The sequence below is a fragment of the Littorina saxatilis genome, linkage group LG11 (genome assembly GCF_037325665.1).
Source record: "Littorina saxatilis isolate snail1 linkage group LG11, US_GU_Lsax_2.0, whole genome shotgun sequence".
Taxonomy (NCBI): Eukaryota; Metazoa; Mollusca; class Gastropoda; order Littorinimorpha; family Littorinidae; genus Littorina; species Littorina saxatilis.
This window is the reverse complement of record NC_090255.1, coordinates 40494503-40511671: the sequence shown is the minus strand read 5'-3', so window position 1 is coordinate 40511671 and position 17169 is coordinate 40494503. Positions and strand designations below refer to the sequence as shown.

The following is a 17169-nucleotide window of genomic DNA, read 5'->3' as shown; positions in this document are numbered from 1 at the left end:
ATACAAACCACGGGGGATGGGGGAAGAACAAAGAAAAAACAAAAAAACACACCAACAACAACCATGAAATAAATACGTGGAGAAAAAAAAGAGAGAGAGAGAGAGACAGAGAGAGAGACAGAGACACAGAGAGAGCGACAGAGACAGACAGACATACAGATCCGTCAGACAGCCATGCAGACAATATATATATACACACTCACACGCACACACAAAGGGAAGTGTCTGCCGTTTGAACATGTAGTATAGTGCTATCGACACGTAGCGTTATCGACACGTAGCGCTACAGTACATTGGTTTTTCAAAAATAGTGATATCGACACGTAGTTCTATTGAGACGTAGTGATAATGGCATGTGTGAATTGTGGCAATAGCACTACGTGTCGATAGCACTACAGAAAATAGCGCAAACGATACGTTGCACAAATGACACGTAGCGCTAGCGGGACGCACCGGGTGAAAGTGGGCGAATATGTTTGAGTGAGGACAGATCTACAGCAACCACACATGTACTGGATACAAACCGTACTCATTCCCACAACCATAAACAATGTAAGCTTTACGTGGTTTCAAATAGACACTTTTTTTTATAATGGGGGACCCTTGCCGTGAAGTTGGCGACAACGCTTTGTGTACACCTGGCGTCAGCACGCTCACGGTATAGCCGGATATACGGCGTGAAAATGATAACAGCCTGTCAATCTCGTGTCTGACGCGACACTTCCGTAAACCGCTGAGTTCAGTTTCACGTTCATACGATCAAGTACGACGGGGGCAGTGGCCTAGTGGATAAAACATCGGCGTCCTATGAGGAAGGTCGCGGGTTCAAATCCCGGCCGCGCCTGGTGGGTTAAGGGTGGAGATTGTTCCGATCTCTCAGGTTAACTTCTGTGCAGACCTGCTAGTGGCTTATTCCCCTGTAATCCATGTCAGAGATCGGTGGTTTATAGAAACACGAAAATACCCAGCATGCTTCCCCCGAAAGCGACGTACTGCTGCCTGAATGGCAGGGTAAAAAACGGTCATACACGTAAAAACCCACTCGTGCAAAAACATGAGTGAGCGTGGGAGTTGCAGCCCACAAACGAAGAAGAAGAAGGAGGATATGATCAAGTATTGCTATTGAGGTCTAACGAATGACGTCTCACAACGTGCGCGTGTTGCACCACACTTTGAAGTCTCCGCATGACCCAACATGTTTTAAAATCGTCACCACGAGTTTTCGTCACACTCAACAATGGGACATTGCTTAAAGCCTGAAAACAAACATCACTATGTTTCTTGGCTCGCTCACTTTTTCTGTTCACTCATCCAAAAGACTTTGCCATTTTGTTTTACAAAATCATCAGGCTCAAACAGGCGATGCAAAACTGAGTTTACTTCAAAGTGTGGGAAGATCCCCCCACACTTTGAAGTAAAAAATGGGTTTACTTCAAAGTGTGGGGCACATCCCCACACTTTGAAGTAATTTACTTCAAAGTGTGGGATTACTTCAAAGTGTGGTGCAACATGCGCGGTCGTCCTTGGCGGTCAAGAAAGTCGCCGCGATCATTGCGCAGACGACACTTCTAGACCGCCAATATTTTTTGTGCGCATCACGTGCTCCACATAAATCGGCCGGGAACGAAGCAATTGGGAAACCTGGATATGCATCTTTTTCAACGGAACGGATTATTTGACTTCCCAGCATGGCAGAAGGAGGAATAACATGAGTACAGCGATATAACATGTATAAGGTGTCATAGACACCGGGGTTGACACCAGCATCCTTGAGATCTTGTGCACACACTCTGTTCAAATTTCCTGAAGCCAATGGAGATTTCACCTGCATGTAAAATGAAGCAACTTAGTTTAGCTGAAATGTATCAAACACTACAGTGGACTGAAGGAAATACATCGTATCTGTAAGTTCGACTTCTATCTATGTTGAACCGTCTTTTTTTGCAAATACATTGACAGTGAAATATGTGTAGGCCTTAGATGATTAAAAGCATTCTAGTCATCAGGGAAAAGCCAAGAAAATGCAATTTCTTCTCCATTTTCAGTTACAGAAATATACAAAGGGACATGCAGGGATTTTTGCACACACAGCGTTCTTCCAGAAGGAACATACAGTGTGATGCTTAATTTGACTGAAGACCAGAATTACATACAGGCACCATCACTTCATGCCAAGTTTTGTCAAAACTGGTTTTAAAGCTTATGTCAGAACTATTACCTTGTTCAGTTTAGAACCTACTAAACCTAAGTGTAGGTATTCATAAAGATGATTCGGTTCTTTAAGCCATTGAAGTTGTGAAGAAAAGTAAGAATGATCACTGTTGACATTAGAAGCACATGTGATACAAACAGTGTCTTGTCATGGTCACAATTAACAGATACACATTGAACAGATTTGGTACGTTGTTTTTATGTTCTGTTCATCCTTTTGTGTTCACTGCCTGCAGTAATAGTCTTGCCAGTACTAAGCTGATTGTTATATTTGGTCGGTTGTGAAGAAACAGACATTTTTGATGGAATATGCTGATAATCAAACTCTGTTTCATTACAAACATGTACCATGTTTGCGTAAATATCTTGTCTTTTGCTTGGATTCAAACAATCTGGTCGCTGTGTTACTGTCATGAGCTGTGTTGGTACTAACAAGAGGCATAAGAAGTCAGATGAACAGCTATAGTCTGGTTCAAAATCTTGCAGAAATGTTTAACATTATACATCAAAACTGAAATACTAGACATTTTAAAAGAAATTTGCTGCACACACTTTTTTTATTTTTTTTATTACGAATCAATGTGTGCAACTTTCTTAATAAGTTTCTTTCATAAAGTGTACTTATTTTTTTCTTCAAATAGGCGCGTTCCCTGTTTTGAGCGAACACTGTTTTCATGGTGCACTTGTACTAACCTGTGCTTTAAAACAAAAATGCAAATATTACACAACGGCCATAATTTCTCTTTATTTCAGTGGATGTTTCAACTTTAAATACAGCGATTTAAAGTGCAGATTAAAAACAATCATTGTCCGAAGAATGTAAAAATAAAAGTTGGTTTGAGATTTGGAAGTGAATAGAGAGGTCGACTTCGAGGAGTTAGAACATAACGAATGAACAGACTTGTGTTTGTTTACCCTCTATCGCGGCCTTTGAAGGCAAGACGTTGTCCCTCGTTCACAGTTACCCCTCATTGGGTGACACACTGACAACAAATAATCTTTTAGTTTCCGAGACAAACGTGACTTGTCATTCTACAAGTGATTGTGACAATGCGTTTATTTGCTTAACGTTCAAATGTTGATATGGGTTTGTTCACCGCAGACCTGAATTAATCTGTCCAACAGATCACTAACTATTTAAGTTATAAACTTGTTAACATACCAAAAAACAACAATATTTCCTTCGTGGTTTGCTTGCAGATTATGTGTGTGTGCGTGTGCTTGTGTGTGTGTGTGTGTGAGGGAGAGAGGAACGTTTTGTGCAGTAACGCATCATTTAAACACTGACCAAAATATCCTTATTCTGTATAGTAAAGAAAACACTCATGCAAAAGGTTTAGTACCTATTAAAAAGCCCATCCCCAACTTTTGGACAAAATTGGGGGGGGGGGGGGGGCGTATACAATGTAGTTTACAGTATATTTTAATGTAATACTAATGTTCTTGTGTTTCGTTTGTATTTATGTTAATACACAGCAGCTTCAATACCTGTACGTATTTGAGATTAATTAAGTACAATTGCTACTATTTGATTTGATACACAGCCTGGCTGCACTCTTAAACGGATCTTGTATTACTGTTGTAGAAAACGAGCTTTATGATGAAGCGTTAAAATATTTTGTTTTTATTGTTGGCGATCTTTTGCAGTTCAGGGCATGTCACCATCAGATAGTGTGAAGAACAGGGTAGGTGGTCCAAGAGACCTACACCTTGCAAGTAAATCGTACAGTGCATTACAAAAACAAGCGGCAGTTCTCTTGATGGTTTTCATTTGTATAAGGTGTCATAGACACCGGGGTTGTCACCAGCATCCTTGCGATCTTGTGCACACACTCTGTTCAAATTTCCTGAAGCTAATGGAGATTTCATCTGCATGTAAAATGAAGCAACTTAGTTTAGCTGAAATGTATGAAACGCTACAGTGGACTGAAGGAGATACATCGTATCTGTAAGTTTGAAATCTATCCAAGTTGAACCGTCTTTTTTGCATTGACTGTGAAATGTGTGTAGGCCTTAGATGATTAAAAGCATTCTAGTCATCAGGGAAAAGCCAAGAAAATGCCATTTCTTCTCCATTTTCAGTTACAGAAATATTCAAAGGGACATGCAGGGATTCAAAATCTTTCAGAAATGTTCAACATTATAATTAATATAAATCAAAACTGAAATACTAGACACTTTAAAAAGAATTTTGGTGCACTATTTTTCTAATTACGAATCATTGTGCTCTCTTCATAACTTTCTTTCATGAAGTGTACGTATTTGTTCTAGAAATAGGCGCGTTCCCTGTTTTGAGCGAACACTGTTTTCATGGTGCACTAACCTGTGCTTTGAAAAAGATGCAAATAATACACAACGGCCATAACTTCTCTTTATTTCAATGAATTTCAACTTTAGATACAGCGATTTAAAGTGCAGATTAAAAACAATCATTGTATGAAGAATTAAAAAAAATAGATGGTTGAGTCTATCATAAGCATCTTACGATACAATTTTGAAACACGCTATGAATATGATTCAAAATGAACACATAAAAACCAGTCAACTGGCACTTCATAATCATTCACGAATACGAAAAAAAAAAAAAAAAGAAGTTCATTGTGCGTCTCGAACCTGGGACAACTGTGCTAAAGCGCAATGTTATAACAGTTACCCCACGAAGGATTGTTGTTTAGGAGCAGAATTTAAGGCGAATCCTGCCAACATTTGCGCGGGAGCATGAGGGAACGCCAGTCCCACATACACGCAAACAAAAATGATGTCATGGACCTAGACAAACGTTTTTTTCACAATTTACCCTATAAACCCTCTTTGACATTGAATTTCATAATGTACTTTAACTCAGTAGCAAACTGAGATGCAGTTCGTAGACCTGTGTAACGAGATTCTGTCGAAGTAATTCGATGCTAACCCTGCAGACTTTTGTATTGCCACAATTAAAGCACAATAATTTTTGTTGGTTGCTGTTTGTTTCCTTGTGGATGTGTTATGTGCAATTAAACGGGTACGGACACACGTTTTACACATGGGTTACACGAGTGGCAAAGTATTTGAAACGACGGTATGTGCATAAGCACGAGCTTGGTTTTGTGATTATATCTGCGATTTTTGCGTGTACGCCATGTATGCAGATTGTGTAGGTATATAGTATTCATGTGTGAGTGTATGTGTATGTGTGTGTTTGCGTGTATGTGTGTGTGCCTGTCTGTATGCGTGTGTGTGTGTGTGTGTGGGGGGGTGTGTGCGTGTGCATGTGTGTGGTGATAGCATGTGTGTGTGTGTGTATGCGCACGCGTATGTGCGTGCGCACGCGTGTGTCTGCTTGTGACTGCATTTGCTTTTGTACTCCTGTTCTTTTTGTGTCTTAATGCTTGTATTGTGGTTTTGTACATGTGTATAGCAATGTCATTGTAAAGCGCTTGGAGCTTCTAGGTAAGCGCTCTATAAGTTTCCATTATTATTATTATTATTATTATTATAAATAAGAGAGAGAGAGAGAGAGAGAGAGAGAGAGAGAGAGAGATAGAGAGAGAGAGATACCCGGTATAGGCAAATATTTAAAAACAATCTCCTCAAAAGTTTTTGTGATGAATATAAAATATGTCTTCCCCTGTCAGTATCCATAATCATTTGCACCGCCTGTAGCGTCAGTCCGTCTTTGTTTTTCCCTACTAGGAGGGCCCGGTCGACTGTCACCGTATTAGCCATTTTGACCAGTCGAGCTTTCTCTCCCCTTGCCTGCCCGCTAAGGCCGAAAATAGCCTTCAGACGCAAAACCGCGTCACCATCTATGTTTATTCATGAGAACAGAGACTATAGAGTATACAGATGTATCACGGACCTACATTCTGTCCGTGGATGTATACTCTATGAGTCTCTGATGAGAATGAGGTATCCTACCAAGCCATTGGCTGCTATTTGTGTGTCAGCAGTGACGTAGCATTTCTGGAAAATTCCTGAACGGAGAAGACGGGTTTACCTCTCTCTCCAAAGGCGCTGCGGCTAAGGCAGTCAAGGGGCAAAGGACAGGTTATGAGACAAGGCAATGTGCCTTAAACCTTTATCCTTGTAAAATAAAGTTCGTTCGTCCGTCCGTTCGTTCTCTCTCTCTCTCTCTCTCTCTCTCTCTCTCTCTCTCTCTCTCTCTCTCTCTCTCTCTCTCTCTCTCTCTCTCTCAAAGGCCCTTGTCGTCTACTTATCTAAAGCGTTCGCATTGAGAGCGGAGTTTTTGTTGCAGATGTTAGATGGTAAAAGTGAAGTGAACTCTTTTCCGGTCGTGTTCTATACAGTTGGTACATAATTATGTATGTCTGCATATATTGCATGTTCTTAATTGCTTGTGAATATTTGTTGTCATTGTATCGTTTTTGTTTGTGTATACATTTTGTTTCCTTTTGTGACATGGGCAGAAGGCCTAGCTCAATAAAACCTCAGTTCGTTCGTTCGTTCGTTCTCTCTCTCCATCCTTCTCTCTCTCTCTCTCTCTCTCTCTCTCTCTCTCTCTCTCTCTCTCTCTTGCTCTCTCTCGCTCTCTCTCTCTCACTCTCTCTCTCTCTCCATCCTTCTCTCTCTCTCTCGCTCTCTTGCTCTCTCTCGCTCTCTCTCTCTCTCACTCTCTCTCTCTCTCTCCATCCTTCTCTCTCTCTCTCTCTCTCAGTCTCTCTCTCTCTCTCTCTCTCTCTCTCTCTCTCTCTCTCTCTCTCGCTCTCTCCCGCTCTCTCTCACAAAAAAATGACTCACCTTGCAGTAAAAATGTTGAACGGGAAAACAATTCTTTTTCCTGTCAATGTGTCCGTTGGCAGGAGAACGGCGATAACTTCAACCACAAACGCAAGTTTTCCACACACGCCCAGCAGAAGAATGACATTGACACATACACACTGCACGCACAACGGAAGACTATGTGACTGTGAGGCGTGTACGAATCTGCAGTGAAGTGATACAATAAAACCATGGGCGAGTTTCACAGACAGCATGATTTAGTTTGCTGCTGGCACGCGCGCCCACGCAGCCCCTGCCCTGCTTATCTGTTAGCACATTCCTGACCCAGTATGACGGCTTACTTGTGCCAAAACCTAGGGTTATCGTTTTCACGTGAAAATTAGTAATTAACAGTGTTAATTACTAATTTTCATTTTTGCCTCGTTTTCGGTCACAGTAGTCGGATTTTAAGAGTCCGCACTGAGAGGCTTCAACGCCCGGCAAACATCACTCTCACACTATTTCTAAAATATCTTTTAATAGAAGGCCTTATCGAGCAAGTAATTCGACGGGAAGATGCATGTCACTGTTTTCTGCGATAGCGCTATCCTAAACGTTGTTTTGGGTATCTTAGAAAAGAATAATCGACCCTGAAAACTTTCGAAACGAAGCTGTTCGTCAGTAGCAGACGGACTTTTCAGATCGGCTGTGGTCTCACACTTTCACAGATATCTTTCAATATAATTCCTTATTCGACAAGTTGTCAGGCAGACAGCTGTACTTCATATTGTTTCCACTACCACACTCATACATTTGCTTAAAAGTGTATTAGGGAAGGACAATCGATTCGAAAATGTTCGAACCGAGAGAGGAAAAATGGCGGCCGGTCGGACATGTGCAAAAGGTCCGACGACTAGCAGACGGATCTCTTCATCGAGACTCACACACTTTCACAAATATCTTTCGATAGAATTCGTTATTCAACAAGTTTTTTGGACAGACAGTTGTATGTCACGGTTATCTACACATGCGCTCAGCTCTTAGTGTTAATTTACATCTAATTAAAGAACTATGGACCAGAAAAGCTTCGAATCGAAGGGTGTTTTGCTCTGGCAGGTGAAACAGTCGCGCATGCGCATTGAGCCCCCACAGTCACGAGGTACAAGAAAATTAGTAATTAACGCGTGAACATTACTAATTTTTAGTTTTGGCACTAGTAAGCCGTCAGGAAGCGAGCCAAAACTGAAAATTAGACATTAACACTTGAAAATTAGTTATTAACACTAGAAAATTAGTAATTAACACGTGAAAATTAGTAATTTTCCCGTCAGAATTGTAATTTTCTCGTGAAAATTAGTAACTTTCACGGGTTAATTACTAATTTTTAGTTTTGGCGCTAGTAAGCCGTCATAGCTCAGCCTTCTTTGTTACACTGGCTGGCAGCAGAAAATGAGTCAATTTCCCACGGTTTAATTGCCTTCCTGCCACTGCCTCACAGCAGAACCAGATTTTGTATCTAGTTTATATCTTGAAGAGCCCTGTCTGGAGCACTTTCCATGTGGTTTCGTCTTGAAGATTTTTTGTCTTGTATTAGTTTCTGATCATCAGAGTACATGTACGCTGTGTGTTTCATTTGTGTGGCATTGTGTTGTGACAGGCAAATTTTTCACCCACTGTTCAGCAGAAAAGAAAGGATTGAATCATAGTATTATTACAAGTGACATCACACTCAGTTATTTTGTGCAGCAGTGTGACCTAATATTTCCAGTTTTCTTCTTTGTCTTCATGTGACAGTGTATGTTGGGTATGCAGTGTGTTTTATAATGGAGCATACTGAAACTGAACATCTAATTTGTGTTAATGCATTGTGTAGACTGTGTGGGGAACGCTCTGCAAGAATAAAAAAAGATCATAATCGTAATGTGAAACTGTGTGTGGACTATGCGGACAAACTGAAAAACTTTTTTAACATTGATGTATCTTCTGATATAAGTGCAAAACATTCGACCACGTTTTGTCAGAAGTGCTATTCAAAGCTGATTAAATTCAACCGTACGCCCTCAAACACAACAGCTGATCGTGTTAAGGAACAAGCTCAAGCCATTAGTAACATTACTGCCGTGTATTGGCAGAAGGCAGTAAGTCCAAATTTGGTAAAAATGAGATTTTCATATCATAATGCAGAGGGGAAAAAGGCGCATCTTGTGTCAAAATTTCTAAGATGTGCGATCAATATTTATGGACTTTTTGAAGAAGTAAGTCCACTAAAAAAAAATTAATCAAAGGATAAAAATCGGCAAATGGAAGCAAGTCCAGGGACTTTTGGTTTTCAGGTTTGCACTGGACTTACTTCCTTGCAAGCCTCAAAACGAGTTTGCATGGTTGAGCGCTCTATGTCCATTAGCCAATCGCGTTCACCCTTTTGTAATCCTGACTGCGGTTAACCAATCAGAACTAAGCTTATTGTATCATTATTTCCCTGGCCTTTGTCGGGGAAAATGGCGATGAGAGCTGCTGCCGACGTGTTCAACTATCCGAAGCAACAGTAAGTTGGTTTGTTTGTTTCATTTTTGTTGTTGGCAGTTTTGCGTTCCGGTCTGAAATGACTCTCTCTCAATAGGTGTATGAGAATTTACAACGACAACACTGATTTTCTGACTGATTTGGGTATTCTAATGTGCACTTGCATTACGGAGCTAGCAAGTAAAATGCCATAGTTCAAATGCCCATTTATCATAGTTTTGTTGTTGTACGCTACTTCTACCGTGACTTCTTGACTATTCACTTCTGCTCCGTATTTTCATCATGATATTTATGGATGCATTTAGCATCTTTCTAATACAAAGAGATAGTTGTTTTGATCTAGAATGAGTGACTTGTGGTCTTGAGCGCTGACAGCGTGTTAGATCTGGAACAGTATGACATTTATACTGGAGGATTGTTCTCCGGTCTCTTTGTGCTTCCAACCATCGGAATAAGTACAGTATTATGTCCTATTGTATTTGACAGAAATGTGAGTCGAAGTGGGACAGGCAGCGACGACAGCTGCAGCACACTGAGGGATACTCGCCACCACTGACCCTTTATGTTCAAGGGCCCAAAACAAGGTATGTTTCACTGACACAGCCAAAAATAGCGTGCAAAATTTTTTCATTCCTTTCTTTTCTCGGGCTGAAGAGGTATATTTTAAAACGAGCAACATCTTTACATCATTTTCGTTGCAGTAGTATTGCCCCCCGCGGGTTAGGGGGAAGAATTTACCCGATGCTCCCCAGCATGTCGTAAGTTGCGACTAACGGATTCTGTTTCTCCTTTTACCCTTGTTAAGTGTTTCTTGTATAGAATATAGTCAATTTTTGTAAAGATTTTAGTCAAGCAGTGTGTAAGAAATGTTAAGTCCTTTGTACTGGAAACTTGCATTCTCCCAGTAAGGTAATATATTGTTCTACGTTGCAAGCCCCTGGAGCAAATTTTGATTAGTGCTTTTGTGAACAAGAAACAATTGACAAGTGGCTCTATCCCATCTCCCCCCTTTCCCCGTCGCGATATAACCTTGAATGGTTGAAAACGACGTTAAACACCAAATAAAGAAAGAAAGTTGCAGTAGTATTAGTATCAGCAGCAGCAGCAGCAGTAATCGTTTGTCATTATAGTAGCCCGGGGGGGGGGGGGGGGGGGGGTAGGTGATGTGCACGGGAGAGGAAAAGGATGATGTGAAGGAGGGTGGGGAGGAGATTTGTCAATAAAATGTCTCACTTTTGCTGCCTTTTTCATTTGACAGATGTGTAAGCGTTGCTGGCAGGTTGCAACTGCGAGATACAACCACCTCGGCTTGCAGGAGAAGAGGCCACAATGGAACTTGCCCAAATGAAAATGCCAGCAGCATACGACGGTTATGGGCCAAAGAAGAGGAAGAGGAGTAATACTGACAACTTTCAGTTTGACAATAACAGATGCTGAGCGCAGAGATGCAGAACGTGGGGACGAGGAGGGGGAGGAGGTGGGGGGGGGGGGGGATTGTATGTTGTTTGTTAGTTATCAAAACAGGCTCATGGAAAAAAAATCTGCATCCAGTTAATCGCTGTAGTTGATAATTGTCATCAGTCGGATGGCAGAATGTCAGTGAATAGTTTTAGAAGGGATGTAGACTGTAACTGGTGTAGATGGGGTGATAAATAAATATACTACATCATAGTTTGCAGGTTTGTGGTTTTGCTAGTTGAACACTCAACTACAATGTTTGTGGACAGTGTGTGAATTACTATGTAATTCTACGAGCAAATGTAGCAAATGGTGTACAACTACAAATGTTTATATAGTTCATCACACAGTTTTCAAGACTAATTAAACAAATTTTGTTCAAAAGTGGAACACTTCAGCTGAAAGTCAACACTGCACGATAATATTGTTAACTCTGGTATAATGGCGGTTTGTCAAACCATTTCTTTTTGTCTTGCTGTTGCTTTAATTTTGTGTCCTTTGGAAATCAAGACTGCACGATTATCTATTGTTAATTCTGGTATAATGGCGGCTTGTCAAACCAGTTCTTTTTGTCATGCTGTTGCTTTAATTTCATGTACTTTGGAAATCAAGACTGCACGATGGCCTATTCTTAATTCTGATATAATGGCGGCTTGACACACTAGTTATTTTTGTCATTCTGTTGCTTTAATTTTGTGTCCTTTGTAAATCGTTAGTCAAGACTCAAACTCAATAAATAAAACGTCTTATTGTCAGATCCTGGATTCTAATTCTTATTAGCAAACGAAAGCGAGAAAGACAGTGAGAAGGAAAGAAAAGTGTGTGTGTGAGTGTGTGTGTGTGTGTGTGTGTGTGTGTGTGTGTGTGTGTGTGTGTTACGGACAAGCAAGCAGGATAAAAAGCGTGTGTGTGTGTGTAAACGTTTTCTTAGATTTTTATTTTAATGTTAAAAGACTTGCGTTCAAGTCAATGTTTGTCTTGTGAATATCAAAAGAGAGTATCAAGACTTGTATTAAAAATAATGGTCTTTTTAAACGATACCAATGACACAAGAACGGATTAACAATAAAGTTAATCATGAGTGAGCGACCACAGAATGATAAGCAAAACGAGGAACCAAGACAAAGACTAACTTGAGCATGTGTTGAAATTTCAGAAAACGGGAACATTTGTCTCAGTTAATCACACAAGAAAATACAAGATTGTTCACCAAGGAAGTTGTTTGTGCATTCAGAAATTCACGAAATCATTGGACGTAAAGTCACATTTGAAAAAAAGTTCCAAAAGCAGTGTTGCGTGTATTTTCTTTTACTTTCAATTTTCGGAGATAATAAATTAGCAGAAAGCAGTAAGTCCACTTGCTGCTCTATGCCCTTTTCTCAGCCAGATATATCGACCAGGATATAATATGGCAGAAAGCAGTAAGTCCAATGCTGCTTTTTGCCATTTTTTAAAAATAAGATTTAAGTCGGGATATAATTTGGCAGAAAGCAGTATGTCCTCTTACTGCCTTTTACCATTATTTTTGAGTGAATGAGTTTGGGGAATTAATTCGGCAAAAGGCAGTAAGTCCACAAAAATCATTATTTCTAAGTGATGAATCAAAAGAGGGTTTTAATATTCATAGCAGAAACGCACAATAATGCCCTTCATGTTATCAGCAAACAAAAACATCATTTTAGGCTTTTCATTCCAAAACAGTGATGCAAACACAAAAAGTCGATTTTCTCGAAACTATGTTTCATGGACTTGCTTCCTTCTGCCTTTACACGGCAGATTTGGTGTCAGTATGATTCCAGCCTCCAAAGTAGTCAGTGTGAAACATGCTCCCACTTTCAAAGCCACAGAACAGCAGGGCAACCAAAAAAGGCGAATAAGGGGAGGCCAAAGAGAAAACTTGTTGAAACTGACTTGACAGGTGAATTATATTCTGATGTTTCCTTCTCAGTACCGTCATCGTCAACATCAACGCCTGCAAAGAAAGCCAGAACAGCTGAAATGCAAACATCACCTATGCAAACCAAATTTGTTGACATGGCAACTTCCCCGTTCAAAATAGACTTTCTCAGACCCGAATCTCAGTTGGATGCCCCTTTATCTAAACCAGAGGAGAAATACCTCACGAAACTGACACGGGTCAAGGTTGGTCAGTCCGAAGACAGCATGACACTTAGGTGTAAAACTGGAGGACAGCCGCTGATTTTCCAAAAATGCACAAAGCCTCGCAAAACTTCAGCTCAAGCAAAATCGCCTCTGCTAAAAAAAAGGAATAGAGATATAGGCAGATATAGACTGAACACATCTGGAAATGACTCACAGTCAGTCATAAAACAAGAAGGGTCTGAACTGAAATCAAAACCAAAAGCACGGAAACACCTTGTCCTGAAGTCAGCAGGCTATGGTCGGCCAGTTGTCACAAAACAACACGGGCCAGCTCTTCGATCACTTCTTGGCCTCAGTCTCACAAGCTACAGGGTTCACAAAAAGTTTTACAGAAGCTTGGGGGTGAAATTTGCAAGTGAACGAAAAGAGAGAATTGAACAGAAAAAAGCGATGTGTGGTGAGGTAAACGTTCAGTACAGAACACTCGCACACTGGAACGATACTGACAAACGAGAGGACTTAGCTTCAACACCAGTAGGGAGCATAAATGATGTCCCCCAATTTGTCACTGACCTGTTGGATGAGTACGAAAAACAAGACCGACTGACGTGGCATGCCAACGCAATACCAGATGACGAAATCTGGATCAAAATAGGGGGAGACCATGGTGGGGGGTCATTTAAAATGATGCTTCAAGTCGCCAACTTGAAAAACAACAACTCCAAACACAACACAAACCTCATCATGATTTCAGAATGCAAGGACTCTGCTGAAAACCTCAGAAGGCTTTGTGATTCATACAGAGATCAAGTTTCTGCCCTTCAGGCTTTGAAATGGAAAGAAAAACGAATCAGGCTGTTCATGTTTGGCGACTACGAGTTTCTGACAAAAATGTATGGTCTGTCAGGAGCTCAAGGAATACACCCCTGCTTGTACTGCACTGCTTCCAAGGCACAAATTCACGCTCCCCCAGAACACAACCAGGGAAACATCACAAACAGGAGCCTGGAAAACATCAAAAGTGACAACACTCAGTACCGTCGGGCAGGGGGCAGAAAAAGTACAGCAAAACTATTCAACAATGCCATAAGGAAGCCTCTACTTGACATTGAGCTGGACCATGTATCTCCGCCTTATCTTCACATATTGTTGGGGACAGTCAAAAAACACCATGACTTGTTAGAACAACAATGTCACAAACTAGACGAGAAGCTGTCCAGAACAGCACTGAACCCAGAGGGCACATCCAGACCCTTCCAGCGCTACGTGCACCACCAAAGACTAATTAAAAGACGAGAGAGAGAGTGCCGTGGGTTGCAGTCGACACAATGGCACAGACAAAACAACCAGGAGAGAATAAAGGCACTCACAGAAGAAATCAAACTGCTTAAATCTCATCTGGAACCCCTGCCTTTCTTGTCTGGACCTGTGACAGCCAACCTGGACAACGTGCTTCAAGCCCACAAGATACAGCTGCAAGCCTACCATGGCAGGGCTTTTGTGGGGAATCACTGTCACAAATACCTGCAGCCAGATGTATACAAAAGCGTGTGCCAGAGTGTCGTTGAAAAAGCCAGAGAGTTGACAGACGACAGTAGTGTCACTGCTGCTGCAGAGGCACTGAGAAAGACATATTTAGAGTTAAACGCGCTGTTTTCTGAAGTCCACAAACGAATTTCTCATTCCAGACCAGTAAGCGAAGAAGACATTTCAGAGGCTGAAAGCAGCATCACAGCCTACATGTCGTTTTTCTGAAATGCATTTCCAAATGTGAGGGTGATTCCCAAACAACATCTGTTGGAATGCCATTGTGTGCCTTGGCTTCGGGCTTGGAGGTTTGGAATGGGACTACATGGGGAGCAAGGGGGCGAAGGAACACATGCTACAATTAACACACTGAAAAGGAGAATCTGGGCAATGAAAGACCCCATTAAAAGACTGCGTGTTCTCATGACGGAACATCAGACTCTGGTGTCACCAAAATTCCATGACTTGAACTCTGGCCTGCTACTGTAGTAGAAGGGAGCTTTTCTCTTAGCCTTCTACTGCTGAGATGGCTTGTGTGGGTGGTGCTATCGCGCGGTTGTACAGTCACTACTGTGTAGCCAGCGCTGAACCGGGGGATGGGTGATTAATTACCGCTGGCGGCCTGGCACTGAGGAAGGGGTGATAAAGGGGGCAGATTCCGGCTGTGCCTGTGAACTAAACCTAATAGCAGAAACTGCCGTGAGCTATTGATGTGTACATTGTTGTTAAACAGTTGTTTGTTGTATGTTTATCAGGGTTTGCTAGTATGTGATAGGGTTTGTGTCCTTCTGTAGATGTTAGTTTCTTTGTTAGTCCTGTGTTGACAACTCTTCGACAAGCGCTTAGAACTGTACCCACGGAATACGCGCTATATAAGCTTCATATTGATTGATTGATTGTGTGTGTGTGTGTGTGTGTGTGTGTGTGTGTGTGTGTGTGTGTGTATGTGTTTTATGTAATAACCTCCTGAAATGAGTTTTCACACTTTAGAATGGAATTTAACGCTCATTGAAGTTTTAAGAAACTTTCTAACACCTAAAACATTCATAGCACTGATGACGAAATTGTAGCTCTGCACTTTGTGGCCACACACGTCCCCATTTCACTGCTGTACAGCAAACATCGTCCCCAAATACCTGTTTTTTCTAAAAATCACGCTGGAGGTTGCATTTTATGTAATAACATCCTGAAATGAGTTTTCACACTTTTAAAATGGCATTTAACGCTCATTGAAGTTTTAAGAAACTTTCTAACACGTAAAACAAAAGAGACCCCAAATGTCTGTGTTTTGAGCAAGATGGCATTTTGATACACAGCCGACCCCAAATGACTGCAAAACCACCTATGTGTGTGTGTGTGTGTGTGTTTGTTTGTAAAGGTTTTGTGTGAGTGAGAGAGTGAGTGTGTGAGTGAGTTAAAAAATGTTGTTGTTGTGTATGTCTAATGCAAAAATCGTATGTTACATCCTAACGCCCTTATAAGATGTTTGATGGGTTGTTGACAGACCAGCTTTTTTGTCGGTCCAAGGGGGAGCATATCGTCTTTTGTTTCATATTTATTGACCAAGGCCGAATGCCGCGGTCAATAAATATGAAACAAAAGTCGATATGCCCCCCGAGGACCGACAAAAAAGCTGGTCTGTTAACAAACCACCAAACATCGTATTTGTCATCATTTTGGTAGTGAGAAAATAAGTGCACAATCAACCCAGAGAGCCATGCTTTGAAACACGGGTTCCGTGATGATAACCACACGAGTCCCGGTCTGATAACCACTGGCAATCAAAGCTGGCGTGTGAAAGCAACTTTCTGTGTTTTTGATTTCATAGTAAATGTTGGGATGAATATGTTAGGTTTTAGGATGCACAGTTCCGTAAGTTCATCTCGGTATTCCACCCCCTCGGCTTTCTGTTGTAAATATTAAGCTGAGTGATCGAATGTGAAAGCTATGTTTGGTCAAAGGTCACAGAAGATTTGCGTCGTGCAGCGAAGGAAAGAATCGCGATCTTGTTTCCGACTCAGTACCTCTTTGTTTTTCATTAGACTTGTCATTCTGCTTGCTCGGCTTTGTTAGATGTTTGCATATGTTGTTGCTATTTTCTTTGCTTTTATTATTGTTTCTTATGTGTGCTTCGTTTATCGATACAACGTCTTGTGCACGGGTCAAAATGTGTGTGTCAGGGGTCGTTTTACTTGAACTTGACGTTCGTGTTTCTCCGAACGTCTGTGTATCGAAACACAGATACACGCACTCCATGACTCTGTAAGAAGACAAAACATATCGCTAGGTTTCATTTGTTTTTGATAAATGTATGACCTTTCATGAAGTAGTTTTGTTTTTTGTTTACTTTTGCCAGTTTGCCAGTTCGTTTTTGGAACTTTGCAAAGCAGTGTCGTGTCGTCTGTTTAGGTCTGGGGAAAAACCAATGAAAGGAGCCGAAGAATCCCCGAGCGTTTCTATTGGGTTTGATTTTGATTATCCATTTATAACCTGCTTCCTGCAACTATGGTAACCGGGGATTTATTGCCTGGGGAACATGAGATTTATTTCCCAGGTGCTTGTGAATGAAAACTCGTGAAAATGATGACAAAATAATTTATCACCAGTGACACCTTAGTGTTTGGGAGCGGAGGCGAGAGGAAATCA

The 17169-nt window shown here is 41.1% G+C and overlaps 1 protein-coding gene and 1 long non-coding RNA gene across 4 annotated transcripts in view; one reads left to right on the top strand and one right to left on the bottom strand.

Annotated features, from left to right (window-relative positions):
* The window catches only part of LOC138980472 (probable methyltransferase-like protein 24), a 137023-nt gene that overhangs the window by 84845 nt on the left and 35009 nt on the right, over nt 1–17169 (bottom strand). Inside the window, exon 1 of one of the 3 annotated variants that reach the window (XM_070353350.1) lies at nt 6952–7122. The exons of 1 other annotated variant lie outside the window; for it this stretch is intronic. The gene's annotated coding sequence lies outside the window, so the exon portion shown is untranslated. Of the gene's footprint in view, nt 1–6951; nt 7123–17169 lie in introns of those variants that run through there. One more of the 3 variants, XM_070353347.1, reaches the window with a different exon arrangement.
* Nucleotides 9026–10924, top strand: LOC138980455 (uncharacterized). Its single transcript, XR_011460337.1, has 3 exons — nt 9026–9457; nt 9922–10019; nt 10694–10924. It is a non-coding gene; the product is annotated as an uncharacterized lncRNA (long non-coding RNA).